Genomic DNA, 16,663 nt, shown 5'->3' with positions numbered 1-16,663 from the left:
CGACAATATATATATATATATATATATATATATATATATATATATATATATATATATATATATATATATATATATATATATATATATATATATATATATATATATATATATATATATATATATATATATATATATATATATATATATATATATATATATATATATATATATATATATATATATATATATATATATATATATATTGCAGATAGATCATTTCTAAATCCATATTTAGTTATAAATCCCCCTCAAGAGGTCCCTAAGTTTCAACTTAATACCTTTATTCGTTCCTAAGATGCCGTAATATGCCCTAACGACAAAATTGGATGGACATAGAGTCTTTTGATTTAGTTCAACATCCCCAATTATATGCTCTGAAAGTTCCAACGTACCCCTCCCCTTTTTTCCTGGAATATTGGACATACACCATTTTTATAATTTGGATATGTATTGTACCTTTTGATTTAGTTTTACTACCCTCTAGTTTCCCTGAAAGTGGAAACTTAATACCTATTCTGTTCCTGAGAAATCGTATTTATGCTCCTTTGACAACCTGGATGTACTTAAACCCTTTTAAAAAACTAATTACCCTCGATTAGGTAGATAGGATTCATCTGGTACATGCTGGGAAATGTCCCAGTGTTTACCATATTTTCTCGTCCCACTATGTACCAGATGACACCCATAAGCGTTGTTTTTTTTTCTGAATGTTTCGCCACAAGATAACCACCCAACATGACCAGATAATTTGGCTTTCATTTATTGTGCGTTGTGGCGAGGGTCTTGCGGGCCTCACCAATACGCCTCGCGGGCCGCATGCGGCCCATGGGCCACGGGTTGCCGACCCATGTGCCACGGGTTGCCGACCCAGGTGCTATACCATGATTCCAACAGTTCCACAAGGGCACTCCAGTCAGACACTATGTGCACTCCAATTTTCAAATCATCTCCAGTATTTCAGGAATGGCTTGGAAAACCAAGCTGAAACTTTCAGGCAGGATTGGAGGGCGAGGGTTTCGGAGTCAAGGTGATCTTAAATTTTGACCTAATGAGGTGGAGAAGCTGATCAAAAGAAACTACGTGTATCAAGATCATAGAAATGTTATGTCTGCAATATCTCAGCAATTGGTTGGAGAGGAAGTCGAAACTTTCCGCTACTGTTACAGAGAAAAGGGGGGGAGGGGGAAAAACGACTTCAAATATTATGTTTGGGAAGGGGCTAAAAAAAAATTTCCCTGGTCAACCAAAACGTTTTGGCACTATAAGCTGCAATGGGACTTTTAGTCTATATACAATTCAGCAGCAAGGTAAATCATAAGACACTGTGCGTTGTTAGGTCATCAAAACGGCGTATTTGTAATATCTCGGGAACAGCACAGGGTATCAAGTTACAATTTTCAGGGACTGTTGAGGGACGTGAGGCAAGTTGAAATTGGCAAGTTTCAGTTTCGAAAAGGGAGCAGAGTTTAATCAATAGACACTCTGTGTACCCAGATCACTGTATATAAATTTATACAGCATAATCAAACTCAGTAATTTTTGACTACTAGATTACGCAAAAACAGATCTTCCCATTTAATCTGCCATTTGCAGTCCAGTGTATATTACCCTGGAACACGTATTAGTAGTAGTGACCCTAGTACTACAGAACAAACTCCTTATAAGGACATAGACGCATTAGGGAGAACACGTGGTTAATGGGGTCAATGAACTATTTTTCCATGGTCAATTTCTTTGATGTTTCTATGTGTAATAAATCCAGGACGAAGGTTATACCTGCGCATTGAATTCTAACGGGAACAAGGTTATTGATCTAGCACTCGAGGGGGAAGTGAATTTCCGAGAACTTGATTGCGTAATCGATCGTGAATGTCATGGTGTCCAGAAATGGTATTTGTTGTTGTTGCTCTCGAGCCAAATGTTATGAGTTTGTTTATCCAAGATCCAGTGAGAATGGACATGCTTGACGCGAATGCTATGAGATTGTTTGGATAGCCTGGCCTGAGAACTTGATTTACATAATCGCTAGGGGTAATTATTGATTCACGAAGGGGAAATTACGAAACATTAAGGTTTCTTTAATCTTTAGGCCTGAGGGATAAACATTCTTTAGGTCAGAGAGAAAAATTAATATTCTATTTTTAAATAGGGCTTCTTTGATCTTTAATGCCTGGAATTATAAATGACATCACTTGTTATCTTGGAATTATGCGGGAGTCTAAAGAGATAGAAATTCTATTTTTAAATACGGCTTCACGGAGCTTTAAGTCGGAGAGATAAATTGATATTCTAACGAAACCCTAATAGTTGAGCTAGGAAAATTTATGAGATGAAGAGATTAACGTAGGAAAGGGTTTCCTAGAAATTTGAAATGCGTTAGCTCAGAGATGCCAAACAAAAGGAACACGCTGAATTTGCGTTTAGGGATTATTTGGGCGAAACCATTTTATCCATTTTATGGGATTATTTCGGCGAAACAGTTAGAGACATTTTGAAAGAAGATTTTAGGAAAGGTTTTAGAAGAGAATTTGAGGGTGAAACTCTGTGGTCGTTATAATACACAAGTTCCATTTGAACAGTGTTGTGAGGTCCTCTACCCCAACCCCAAAGGGTTCCGATCCCCCACCCCAACCCCTAAGGAAGCCCCCGGTACTCAAAGGTCCCCCAAGCTCCCATAGAGCCCCAGCCCCCCCCCCAAACGCCCTCCTCAGACCCTCAAAGGCCCACCTCGGGTCCTCAAAGGGCCCCCGGCCCCCCAAAGGGCACCCCGGCCCCCAAAGGCCCTCCCCCCGGTCCACAAAGGTCCCCAAAGCTCCCAAAGAGCCACCGGCGCCCCCAAAGGCCCACCCAGACCCCCAAAGGCCATCCCCGGGCCCTCCAAAGGCCCATCGAGCTCCCAAAGGACCAACGGGGTCCCAAAGGCCCTACACCGGTCCCCAAATGTCCCCCAGGCCCCCAACTGTCCCCCCGGACCCCCAAAGGCCCTCCCCCGACCCCAAAGGGCCAACCGGCTCCCAAAGGACCAATCGGTCCTCAAGTGTCCCCCAGACTCCCAAAGGCCCCCCCTGTGCCCCAAAGGCCCATCCCCGGCCCCCAAAGGTCCCCCCGTCGACAGAAGCACCGCTGGGATGCGCCGGGGGCCAGTAAAGCGCCGCAGGGTGGGCCTCAGGGATGCACCGTGGGTCAGGAAAGCGCCGCAAGGGATGAGCCGCAGGGAGGACCCGCAGGAAAGCACCGCAGGGATGCGCCGCAAAAAAAAAGTAAACTAAAAAGTAAAAATTTCGAAATGTTATCCCCCCAACGCCCTCCTCAGTCCCCCAAAGGCCCGCCCCTGGGCGGCCAAGGTCCCCCGGGCTCCCCAAGGACCCACCGGCCCCCCCAGGGGCCCCCCACCCCCCTCCCTGGGCCCCAAAGGCCCTCCCCCGGTCCCCAAAGGTCCCCCGGGCCAGAGACGCGCCGCCGGGATGCACCGTGGGCCAGGAAAGCGCCGCAGGATGTGCCGCAGGGATGCGCCGCGGGTCAGGAAAGCGCCGCAGGGGATGCGCTGCAGGGAGGCACCGCAGGAAAGCGCCGCAGGATGCGCCGCAGGGATCCGCCGCAAAAAAAAAAGTAAACTAAAAAGTAAAACTTTCGAAATGTTATCCCCCAAATTCCCTCCTCAGACCCCCAAAGGCCCTCCCCTGGTACTCAAAGGTCCCCCGGGCTCCCAAAGGGGCAACCGGCTCCCCTAGGGTCCCCCAAACACCCTCCCCGGGCCCCCCCAAGAGCCCACTCTCCATTTTTTAAATACTTTTTTATGGCTTTATTATATCTTTTCTGAACAAGTTCCATTCATAATGTCATTCCTAAACCCATTTTCCAACCTCACAGAGTCCCCATCCCCAATTCATAAATACTTTCTTGAATTTTTTAACATGGTATTTTTCTAACTTTTTTACGTATCTTAAAATGACATGAAATATGCTTACGGCTCTACCAATCGTACTCTGTGCTTGTTCAAGGACACGACACGACTTTTCCACTGGTACTCTATGGCAGGTTATCGACACTACCGAGTCTATTGCATGCATTAAATCAGTATTTTTTAAGCAGTGGAAGGATCAACACACAATTCATATCTGTAAAAAGTGAAGATGAATTATTCGACGAAAGTATGTGCACATGAAAAAATCATTGTCGTGTTGAACGCTGACAAGGAAAAATACCTGAACTATGAAACGAGTGCAAGCGGTAACACTATTGGAAATGTATGCATGCGTTGTCATGACAGCGAGAAGTTAGATTTCTTTGGACTATCGAAATCATTCAAAATTGCTCAAGGTGGATATGCGAGAGTGAGAGCACCAGAGATGATAGTGCTAAAAGAGAATGCCAACTTAAAAATAATTGTCGATGATCGGGGACAACTTCTAGCTAATGGTTCTGGTAGCACGATACCTATTGATAGATCCTATTCCCATCTTTCTGGTACTACTATTCAAATGAAAGCAAAGAAGAAAAGAAAGGCCTACTACTGCACTAGTGTAATAAATCATATCATGTCTACCTGCCAGAACTGCTATCTATGCAAAAATAATGTGAGAATGGACAGTGAAATCGCAGGCAGAATAAAAAGGACATTAGCAGACAAAATCATCAATGAATATAAAGATGAATTGACGGAAAGTGAAGCGCAAGTGTACTAATAATGTATAATAATGTATTTAACATATTTTTATATCAATATTCTACATGTCCTTATTTCATTAAAAATATCTTATGCATTATTTTGTTAAGTGTTCATTATTTTTAGGGTATGCTAGAACGTCAAACATTCAGAATATCTATTAAAAAGGTCAGAGATGTAAGAAACAGAATTTTAGAGATAATGATACTACTAGCAGGCTCAATGTTTCAAAGAAGATAGAAAAGTTCAAGATCTCTTCTGAATTTTACCAAAGAACACAATTCAATTCTAATTCCACCAGAGAAAATAATAATCTTCCACTTAAGTTACTTATTTCTCAAAGACATACAGAATTTAAAGTTCACTTCTAAATTTTTCAGTAGAAGATAGGAAAAGTTATAATATGATAGTGATTATTTTCCATGGAGATAAAAAGTTTTACTTTAATTCTAAATTTTCTTAAATTCAATTCCGACCTTTCTCAAAGAGTCAAATTTAAAGTTCTATTCCAAATATTTCCCCGGAACAAGAAAAGTCCCAAGACATAAAAAATTTAAAGTTCACTTCTAAATTTTTCCGTAGAAGATATGAAAAGTTATACTATGATTTTGATTATTTTCTATGAAGATAAAAAGATTCACTATAATTTTAAATTTTCTTAAATTCAGTTCTGACCATTCTCAAAGAGATGAAAAAATTTAAATTTCTATTCAATATATTTCCCTGGAAGAAGAAAAGGTCAACTTCGATTCTGAATTTTCTCAATGAAAATGAAATAAGCTATTGATCAATTCTATTTTCCCAAAATAATATAAAATTTTCCACTTCAATTCAGATTTTTCTCAAAGAGATGAAAAAATTTAAAATATTGTTCCAAATTTTTCTTAGAAGATAGAAAGGATCAAGTTCTAATCTGAATTTTACCAAAGAACACAATTCAATTCTAATTTCTCCAGAGGAAAAAAAAAGCTTCCACTTCAGTTTTAAGTTTACCAAGACATTAAAAAATTTAAAGTTCAGTTCTAAATTTTTCCTTAGAAGATAGGAATAGTTATACTTTGATTGTGATTATTTTTTATGAAGATAAAAAGTTTCAATTTAATTCTAAATTTTGTTAAATTAATTTCAGACCTTTCTCTAAGAGATGAAAAAATTTAAAGTTCTGTTCAATATATTTTCTCTGAAGAAGAAAATTTCAACTTCGATTCTGAATTTTCTCATTGAAAATGAAATAAGTTATTGATCAATTCTATTTTCCCAAAATAATATAAAAATTTTCCACTTCACTTCAGATTTTTCTCAAAGAGATGAAAAATTTAAAATACTATTCCAAATTTTTCATAGAAGATAGAAAAGTTCAAGTTCTATTCTGAATTTTACCAACAAACACAATTCAATTCTAATTTATCCAGAGAAAATAAAAAGCTAACACTTCAGTTTTAAGTTCACCAAGACATAAAAAATTTAAATTTCTGTTCTAAATTTGTCTGTAGAAGATAGGAAAAGTTATACTATGTTAGTGATTACTTTCCATGAAGATAAAAAGTTTCACTTTAATTCTAAATTTTCATAAATTCAGTTCCGACTTTTCACATAGAGATGAAAAAAATTTAAAGTTCTGTTCCAAATTTTTCATAGAATATTGGAAAAGTTATACTTTGGTCGTGAATATTCAAGTTCTCTTCTGAATTTTACCAAAGAACACAGTTCTATTCTAATTTCTCCAGAGAAAACAAAAATCTTCCACTTCACTTCATTATTTCACAAAGACATAAAGAAATTTAAAGTTCAATTCTAATTTTTCGGTGGAAGATGGAAAAAGTAATACCATACTTGTGAATATTTTCACGGAAGATAAAAAGTTCTAGTTCATTTTAAAATTTTCTCAACGAAGTCAAGGAAAGTTCAAGTTCTCTTCTGAATTTTCTCAATGAAAAAGAAATTAGTCATTGATCATTTCTATTTTTTTCCAAATAAAATAAAAATTTTCCACTTTAGTTCAGATCTCTCTCGAAGAGATGAAAAATTTAAATACTATTCCAAATTTTTCACAGAAGATAAAAAAGTTCAAGCTCTTTTCGGAATTTTAGCAAAGAAGACACTTCAATTCTAATTTCTCCAGAGAAAATAAAAATCTTCCACTTCAGTTCTTTATTTCACAAAGACATAAAGAAATTTAAAGTTCAATTCTAATTTTTCGGTGGAAGATAGAAAAAGTAATAGCATACTTGTGAATATTTTCCTGGAAGATAAAAAGTTCTAGTTCAATTTAAAATTTTCTCAACGAAGTGAATAAAAGTTCAAGTTCTCTTCTGAAATTTACCAAAGAACACACTTCAATTATAATTTCTCCAGAGAAAAAAAAAATCTTCCACTTCAGTTCTTTATTTCACAAAAACATAAATAAATTTAAAGTTCAATTCTAATTTTTCGGTTGAATATATAAAAAGTAATAACATACTTGTTAATATTTTCACTTAAGATAAAAAGTTCTAGTTCAATTTAAAATTTTCTCAACGAAGTTAAGGAAAGTTCAAGTTCTCTTCTGAACTTTACCAAAGAACACACTTCAATTCTAATTTCTCCAGAGAAAACAAAAATCTTCCACTTCAGTTCTTTATTTCACAAAGACATACAGAAATTTAAAGTTCAATTCTAAATTTTTCGGTGGGAGATAGAAAAATTAATACCATACTTGTGATTATTTTCACGGAAGATAAAAAGTTCTATTTCAATTTTAAATTTTCTCAATGAAGTGAAGAAAAGTTCATGTTCTTTACTTAATTTTACTAAAGAACACAATTTAATTCTAATTTCTACAGAGAAAATAAAAATCTCCCACTTAAGTTCTTTATTTCACAAAGACATAATGAAATTTAAAGTTCAATTCTAAATTTTTCGGTGGAAGATAAAAAAAGTAATACCATACTTGTGAATATTTTCCCGGAAGATAAAAAGTTCTACTTCAACTTAAAATTTTCTCAACGAAGTGAAGAAAAGTTCAAGTTCTCTTCTGAATTTTACTAAAGAACACAATTCATTTCTAATTTCACCAGAGAAAATAAAAATCTTCAATTTCAGTTCTTTATTTCACAAAAGACATAAAGAAATTTAAAGTTCAATTCTAAATTTTTCGGTGGAAGATAGAAAAAGTAATATCATACTTGTGAATATTTTAACGGAAGATAAAAAGTTCTAGTTCAATTTAAAATTTTCTCAACGAAGTGAAGAAATGTTCAAGTTCTCTTCTGAACTTTACCAAAGAACACACTTCAATTCTAATTTCTCCAGAAAAAATAAAAATCTTCCACTTCAGTTTTAAGTCCCCCAAAGAAATAAAGAAATTTAAAGTTCTATTCTAAATTTTTAGATTGAAGATAGAAAAATTAATACTATGACTGTGATTGTTTTCCATGAAGATCAAAAGTTTCACTTTATTTATAATTTTTCTTAAATTCAGTTCTGATTTTTCTCAAAGAAATGAAAAATTTAAAGTTCATTTCAAAATTTTTCTCTAGAAGATAGGAAAAGTTATGCTACGACTGTGATTATTTTCCAGTGAAGATAAAAAGTTTCACTTTAATTCTACTTTTCTTAAGTTCACTTCCGATTTTTTGCAAAGGGATGAAAAATTTAAAGTTCTGTTCCCAATTTTTAATAGAAGATAGAAAAAGTTATACATTGATTTGAATATTCGATATGAAGATAAGGAGCATCACTTTAATTCTGAGTTTTCTCGAAGAAGTGCAAAATGTTCAAGTTCTCTTCTGAATTTTCTTAAAGAAGTAAAAAAATTAGCTCAATTCTGAATTTTACCAATGAAAATGAAAAAAGCTTCCACTTCAGTTCTTAATTCCTCAAAGACATAAAAATTCAAAGTTCTCTTTTAATTTTTCCAAGAAAATAAAAGGCTCCACTTCAGTTCTGTTTTTTTCTCAAAGAGATGAAAAATTTAAAGTTCTATTCTAATTTTAAATTGAATTTTGGCTCCTTTATCTTATGGATTTACCCATCAAATTTTTAAATTAGAAAAGGAGTGACTCGTTCTATTATTAAAGACCATCGTTCAAACTCCTTCATCTAACCTCCAAAACACTAGGGTAGGTTAAGTATAAATGAATATTAATAAATAAATAGAAAAATTTCTACATGTTTAATTTAGGTTAGGATAGTTTAGCTTATCATGAGTGATCTTGATAAGTTAACCTAACCTTTTTCGGCGCGTATGGTTAGGTTAAGTTAGGCTAGATTAAATTAGGTTAGATCAGGTTAGGTTAAGTTAGGATAGGTTAGCCTAAGTACGCTTCACTTAAGTTAGCTTAGGTTAGGTGAGAGACAGGCAAAAAGTTAGGTGCATGATTAGGTTAGATTAAGTTAGGTTAGGTTAAGTTAGGCTAGGTTAGCCTACGTACGCGCGCGTACGTAGGCTAACCTAGCCTAACCTAACTTAACCTAACCTAACTTAATCTAACCTAATCTTACACCTAACTTTTTGCCTGTCTCTCACCTAACCTAAGCTAACCTAAGTGAAGCGTCCGTAGGCTAACCTAACCTAACTTAACCTAACCTGATCTAACCTAACTTAATCTAGCCTAACCTAACCTAACCATACTCGCCGGAAAAGGTTAGGTTAACTTATCATGAGCTAACCTAACCTAACCTAACTTAAACATGTAGAAATGTTTCTATTTATTTATTAATATTTATTTATACTTAACCTAACCTATTGTTTTGGAGGTTAGATGAAGGAGTTTGAACGATTGTCTTTAATAATAGAACGAGTCACTCTTTTTCTAATTTAAAAATTTGATGGGTAAATCCATAAGATAAAGGAGCCAAAATTTAATTTAAAATTAGAATAGAACTTTAAATTTTTCATCTCTTTGAGAAAAAAACCAGAACTGAAGTGGAGCCTTTTTATTTTCTTGGAAAAATTAAAAGAGAACTTTGAATTTTTTATGTCTTTGAGTAATTAAGAACTGAATTGGAAGCTTTTTTTCATTTTCATTGGTTAAAATTAAGAAATTAGACAACTTTTTTTACTTCTTTAAGAAAATTCAGAAGAGAACTTGAACATTTTGCACTTCTTTGAGAAAAATCAGAAATAAAGTGATGCTCCATATCTTCATGTCGAATATTCACATCAATGTTTAACTTTTTCTATCTTCTATGAAAAATTTGGAACAGAACTTTAAATTTTTCATCCCTTTTCAAAAAATCGGAAGTGAACTTAAGAAAAATAGAATTAAAGTGAAACTTTTTATCTTCACTGGAAAATAATCACAGTCGTAGTATAACTTTTCATATCTTCTAGAGAAAAATTTAGACATGAACTTTAAATTTTTCATCTCTTTGAGAAAAATCAGAACTGAATTTAAGAAAAATTATAAATAAAGTGAAACTTTTGATCTTCATGGAATACAATCAAAGTCATAGTATTAATTTTTCTATCTTCCATCTAAAAATTTAGAATAGAACTTTAAATTTCTTTATTTCTTTGGGGAACTTAAAACTGAAGTGGAATATTTTTATTTTCTCTGGAGAAATTAGAATTGAAGTGTGTTCTTTGGTAAAGTTCAGATGAGAACTTGAACTTTTCTTCACTTCGTTGAGAAAATTTTAAATTGAACTAGAACTTTTTATCTTCCGTGAAAATATTCACAAGTATGATATTACTTTTTCTATCTTCCATCGAAAAATTTAGAATTGAACTTTAAATTTCTTTATGTCTTTTGTGAAATAAAGAACTGAAGTGGAAGATTTTTATTTTCTCTGGTGAAATTAGAAATGAATTGTGTTCTGTAGTAAAATTCAGAACAGAACTTGGACTTTTCTTCACTTCGTTGAGAAAATTTTAAGTTGAAGTAGAAATTTTTATCTTCCGGGAAAATATTCACAAGTATGGTATTACTTTTTATATCTTCCACCGAAAAATTTAGAATTGAACTTTAAATTTCATTATGTCTTTGTGAAATAAAGAACTTAAGTGGGAGATTTTTATTTTCTCTGTAGAAATTAGAATTGAATTGTGCTCTTTGGTAAAATTCAGTAAAGAACATGAACTTTTCTTCACTTCATTGAGAAAATTTAAAATTGAACTAGAAATTTTTATCTTCCGTGAAAATAATCACAATTATGGTATTAATTTTTCTATCTCCCAACGAAAAATTTAGAATTGAACTTTAAATTTCTTTATGTCTTTGTGAAATAAGGAACTGAAGTGGAAGATTTTTGTTTTCTCTGGAGAAATTAGAATTGAAGTGTGTTCTTTGGTAAAGTTCAGAAGAGAACTTGAGCTTTCCTTGACTTCGCTGACAAAATTGTAAATTGAACTAGAACTTTTTATCTTCCGTGAAAATATTCACAATTATGGTATTACTTTTTCTATCTTCCACCGAAAAATTAGAATTGAACTTTAAATTTCTTTATGTCTTTGTGAAATAAAGAACTGAAGTGGAAGATTTTTGTTTTCTCTGGAGAAATTAGAATTGAAGTGTGTTCTTTGGTAAAGTTCAGAAGAGAACTTGAACTTTTCTTCACTTCGTTGAGAAAATTTTAAATTGAACTAGAACTTTTATCTTCCAGGAAAATATTCACAAGTATGCTATTACTTTTTCTATCTTCCACCAAAAAATTAGAATTGAACTTTAAATTTCTTTATGTCTTTGTGAAATAAAGAACTGAAGTGGAAGATTTTTATTTTCTCTGGAGAAATTAGAATTGAAGTGTGTTCTTTGCTAAAATTCCGAAGAGAACTTGAACTTTTTTATCTTCTGTGAAAAATTTGGAACAGTATTTAAATTTTTCATCTCTTCGAGACAGATCTGAACTAAAGTGGAAAATTTTTATATTATTTGGAAAAAAATAGAAATGATAAATGACTAATTTCTTTTTCATTGAGAAAATTCAGAAGAGAACTTGAACTTTCCTTGACTTTGTTGAGAAAATTTTAAATTGAACTAGAACTTTTTATCTTCCGTGAAAATATTCACAAGTATGGTATTACTTTTTCCATCTTCCACCGAAAAATTAGAATTGAACTTTAAATTTCTTTATGTCTTTGTGAAATAATGAAGTGAAGTGGAAGATTTTTGTTTTCTCTGGAGAAATTAGAATTGATGTGTGTTCTTTGGTCAAATTCAGAAGAGAACTTGAATATTCACGATCAAAGAATAACTTTTCCAATATTCTATGAAAAATTTGGAACAGAACTTTAAATTTTTTTCATCTCTATGTGAAAAGTCGGAACTGAATTTATGAAAATTTAGAATTAAAGTGAAACTTTTTATCTTCATGGAAAGTAATCACTAACATAGTATATCTTTTCCTATTTTCTACAGAAAAATTTAGAACAGAACTTTAAATTTTTTATGTCTTTGTGAACTTAAAACTGAATTGGAAGCTTTTTATCTTCTCTCGAGAAATTAGAATTGAATTGTGTTTGTTGGTAAAATTCAGAAGAGAACTTGAACTTTTCTATCTTCTATGAAAAATTTGGAATAGTATTTTAAATTTTTCATCTCTTTGCGAAAAATCTGAAGTGAAGTGGAAAATGTTTATATTATTTTGGGAAAATAGAATTGATCAATAACTTATTTCATTCTCAATGAGAAAATTCAGAATCGAAGTTGAACTTTTCTTCTTCCAAGAAAATATATTGAACAGAACTTTAAATTTTTTCATCTCTTTGAGAAAGGTCGGAACTGAATTTAAGAAAATTTAGAATTAAAGTGAAACTTTTTATCTTCATGGAAAATAATCACAAAAACAGTTTAACTATTCCTATCTTCTAAGGAAAAATTTAGAACTGAACTTTAAATTTTTTAATGTCTTGGTAAACTTGAAACTGAAGAGGGAGCTTTTTATTTCCTCTGGAGAAATTGGTATTGAAATGTGTTATTTGGTAAAATTCAAATTAGAACTTGATCTTTTCTATATTTTAAGAAAAATTTGGAACAATATTTTAAATTTTTTCATCTCTTTGAGAAAAATCTGAATTGAAGAGGTAAATTTTATATTATTTTGGGAAAATAGAATTGATCAATAACTTATTTCATTTTCATTGAGAAAATTCAGAATCGAAGTTGAACTTTTCTTCTTCCGGGGAAATATATGGAATAGAACTTTAAATTTTTTCATCTCTTTGAGAATGGTCAGAACTTAATTTAAGAAAATTTAAAATTAAAGTGAAACTTTTTATCTTCATAGAAAATAATCACAATCATAGTATAACTTTTCATATCTTCTACGGAAAAATTTAGAAGTGAACTTTAAATTTTTTATGTCTTGGGACTTTTCTTGTTCCGGGAAAATATTTGGAATAGAACTTTAAATTCTTTATGTCTTTGTGAAATAAAGAACTTAAGTGGAAGTTTTTTATTTTCTCTGGTGAAATTAGAATTGAATTGCGTTCTTTCGTAGAATTCAGAAGAGATCTTGAACTTTTCTATCTTCTATGAAAAATTGAGCCTGCTAGTAGTATTAGTATCTCTAAAATTCTTTTTCTTACATCTCTGACCTTTTTAATAGATATTCTGAACTTTTGACTTTCTAGCATACCCTAAAAATAGTGAACACTTAACAAAATAATGCATAAGATATTTTTAATGTAATAAGGACATGTAGAATATTGATATAAAAATATTTTAAATACATTATTATACATTATTAGTAAACTTGCGCTTCACTTTCCGTCAATTCATCTTTATATTCATTGATGATATTGTCTGCTAATGTCCTTTTTATTCTGCCTGCGATTTCACTGTCTATTCTCACATTATTTTTGCATAGATAGCAGTTCTGGCAGGTAGAAATGATATGATTTATTACACTAGTGCAGCAGTAGGCCTTTCTTTTCTTCTTTGCTTTCATTTGAATAGTAATACCAGAACGATGGGAATAGGATCTATCAATAGGTATCGTCCTACCAGAACCATTAGCTAGAAGTAGTCCCCGATCATCGACAATTATTTTTAAGTTGGCATTCTCCTTTAGCACTATCATCTCTGGTGCTCTCACTCTCGCATATCCACCTTGAGCAATTTTGAATGATTTCGATAGTCCAAAGAAATCTAACTTCTCGCTGTCATGACAACGCATGCATACATTTCCAATAGGGTTACCGCTTGCACTCGTTTCATAGTTCAGGTATTTCTCCTCGACAGCGTTCAACACAACAATGATTTTTTCATGTGCACATACTTTCGTCGAATAATTCATCTTCACTTTTTACAGATATGAATTGTGTGTTGATCCTTCCACTGCGTAAAAAATACTGATTTAATGCATGCTATAAACTTGGTAGTGTCGATAACCTGCCATAGAGTACCAGTGGAAAAGTCGTGTCGTGTCCTTGAACAAGCACAGAGTACGATTGGTAGAGCCGTAAGCATATTTCATGTCATTTTAAGATACGTAAAAAAGTTAGAAAAATACCATGTTAAAAAATTCAAGAAAGTATTTATGAATTGGGGATGGGGACTCTTTGAGGTTGGAAAATGGGTTTAGGACTGACATTATGAATGGAACTTGTTCAGAAAAGATATAATAAAGCCATAAAAAGTATAAAAAAAAATGGAGAGGGGACTCTTTGGGGGGCCCAGGGAGGGTGTTTGGGGGACCCTTGGGGGGCCGGTTGGCCCTTTGGGAGCCCGGGGGACCTGGGCGGCCCTGGGGCGGGCCTTTGGGGGCCTGTGGAGGGCGTGTGGGGGATAACATTTCGAAAGTTTTACTTTTTAGTTTACTTTTTTTTTTGCGGCGCATCCCTGCGGCGCTTTCCTGTGGTTCCTCCCTGTGGCACACCCCCTGCGGCGCTTTCCTGACCCGTGGCGCATCCCAGTGGCGCATCCTGCGGCGCTTTCCTGGCCCACGGCGCATCCCGGCGGTGCCTCTCTAGCCCGGGGGACCTTTGGGGACCGGGGGAGGGCCTTTGGGGCACAGGGAGGGTGTTTGGGGGACCCTTGGGGGGCCGGTTGGCCCTTTGGGAGCCCGGGGGACCTTTGAGGACCAGGGAAGGGCCTTTGGGGGTCTGAGGAGGGCGTTTGGGGGATAACATTTCGAAATTTTTACTTTTTAGTTTACTTTTTTTTTGCGGCGCATCCCTGCGGCGCATCCTGTGGTGCTTTCCCGCGGTGCCCCCCTGCGGCGCATCCCCTGCGGCACTTTCCTGACCCGCGGCGCATCCCTGCGGCACATCCTGCGGCGCTCTACTGGCCCACGGCGCATCTCGGCGGCGCTTCTCTGGCCCGGGGGACCTTTGGGGACCGGGGGAGGGCCTTTGGGGCACAGGGGGGCCTTTGGGAGTCTGGGGGACACTTGAGGACCGATTGGTCCTTTGGGAGCCGGTTGGCCCTTTGGGGGCCGGGGGAGGGCCTTTGGGGGGCCGGGGGGCCCGGTGGGGGGCGGGGGGACATTTGGGGCCCGGTGTAGGGCCTTTGGGACCCCGTTGGTCCTTTGGGAGCTCGAGGGGCCTTTGGGGGGCCGGGGGATGGGGTGGGGGGGGCTGGGGGGCCCTGGGGGGGGGCGGTGGGCTGTTGGGGTGCTTGGGGGACCTTTGAGGACCGGGGGGAGGGCCTGTGGGGTCCGGGGTGCCCTTTGGGTGTCCGGGGGCCCTTTGAGGACCAGAGGAGGGCCTTTGAGGTCCTGAGGAGGGCGTTTGGGGGGGGGGGGCTGGGGCTCTATGGGAGCTTGGGGGACCTTTGAGTACCGGGGGCTTCCTTCGGGGTTGGGGTGGGGGATCGGAACCCTTTGGGGTTGGGGTAGAGGACCTCACAACACTGTTCAAATGGAACTTGTGTATTATAACGACCACAGAGTTTCACCCTCAAATTCTCTTCTAAAACCTTTCCTAAAATCTTCTTTCAAAATGTCTCTAACTGTTTCGCCGAAATAATCCCATAAAATGGATAAAACGGTTTCGCCCAAATAATCCCTAAACGTAATTTCAGCGTGTTCCTTTTGTTTGGCATCTCTGCGCTAACGCATTTCAAATTTCTAGGAAACCCTTTCCTACGTTAATCTCTTCATCTCATAAATTTTCCTAGCTAAACTATTAGGGTTTCGTTAGAATATCAATTTATCTCTCCGACTTAAAGCTCCGTGAAGCCGTATTTAAAAATAGAATTTCTATCTCTTTAGACTCCCGCATAATTCCAAGATAACAAGTGATGTCATTTATAATTCCAGGCATTAAAGATCAAAGAAGCCCTATTTAAAAATAGAATATTAATTTTTCTCTCTGACCTAAAGAACGTTTATCCCTCAGGCCTAAAGATTAAAGAAACCTTAATGTTTCTTAATTTCCCCTTCGTGAATCAATAATTTCCCTAGCGATTATGTAAATCAAGTTCTCAGGCCAGGCTATCCAAACAATCTCATAGCATTCGCGTCAAGCATGTCCATTCTCACTGGATCTTGGATAAACAAAGTCATAACATTTGGCTCGAGAGTAACAACAACAAATACTATTTCTGGACACCATGACATTCACGATCGATTACGCAATTAAGTTCTCGGAAATTCACTTCCCCCTCAAGTCCTAGATCAATAACATTGTTCCCGTTAGAATTCAATGCGCATGTGCAACCTTCGTTCCGGAGTTATTACACATAGAAACATCAAATAAATCGACCTTGGAAAAAGAGGTCATTGACCCCATTAACCACGTGTTCTCCCTAATGACTCTATGCCCTTATAAGGAGTTTGTTCCGGAGTACTAGGGTCACTTCTACTCGTATTTTGGCAGAAAGGTTCTCAAAATGCCTTTGAAACCAACCCGAGACTTTGAAACCAACTTGTAATTTTTTAAAACATCTAATAATAACATTATAATACTAATTACCGAGTTTTATATATGTATTGGAATAAATTAATTTAAAATCAGATTCTTTAAAAGTTAGTGTTACAAGACTGAAGCCAAATTTCACGTTCAAGAGACAAATGACTTGTCTACCCGTGAAAAAATCTAATGTCACTAAGTTTCTACTTGTTTAAATGTTC

General features: G+C 35.7%; 2 protein-coding genes across 2 annotated transcripts in view; one reads left to right on the top strand and one right to left on the bottom strand.

Annotated features, from left to right (window-relative positions):
- Positions 1-16,663, bottom strand: part of LOC148946083 (geranylgeranyl transferase type-2 subunit alpha-like) — a 318,679-nt gene that overhangs the window by 40,636 nt on the left and 261,380 nt on the right. The window lies entirely within an intron of this gene.
- The window catches only part of LOC148946087 (apolipoprotein D-like), a 75,131-nt gene that overhangs the window by 3,235 nt on the left and 55,233 nt on the right, over positions 1-16,663 (top strand). The window lies entirely within an intron of this gene.

Source organism: Artemia sp. Qi Xiang Cuo, chromosome 12, assembly GCF_049724085.1.
Source record: "Artemia sp. Qi Xiang Cuo chromosome 12, ASM4972408v1, whole genome shotgun sequence".
Classification (NCBI taxonomy): Eukaryota; Metazoa; Arthropoda; class Branchiopoda; order Anostraca; family Artemiidae; genus Artemia; species Artemia sp. Qi Xiang Cuo.
This window is presented reverse-complemented; position numbering and strand designations above follow the sequence as displayed.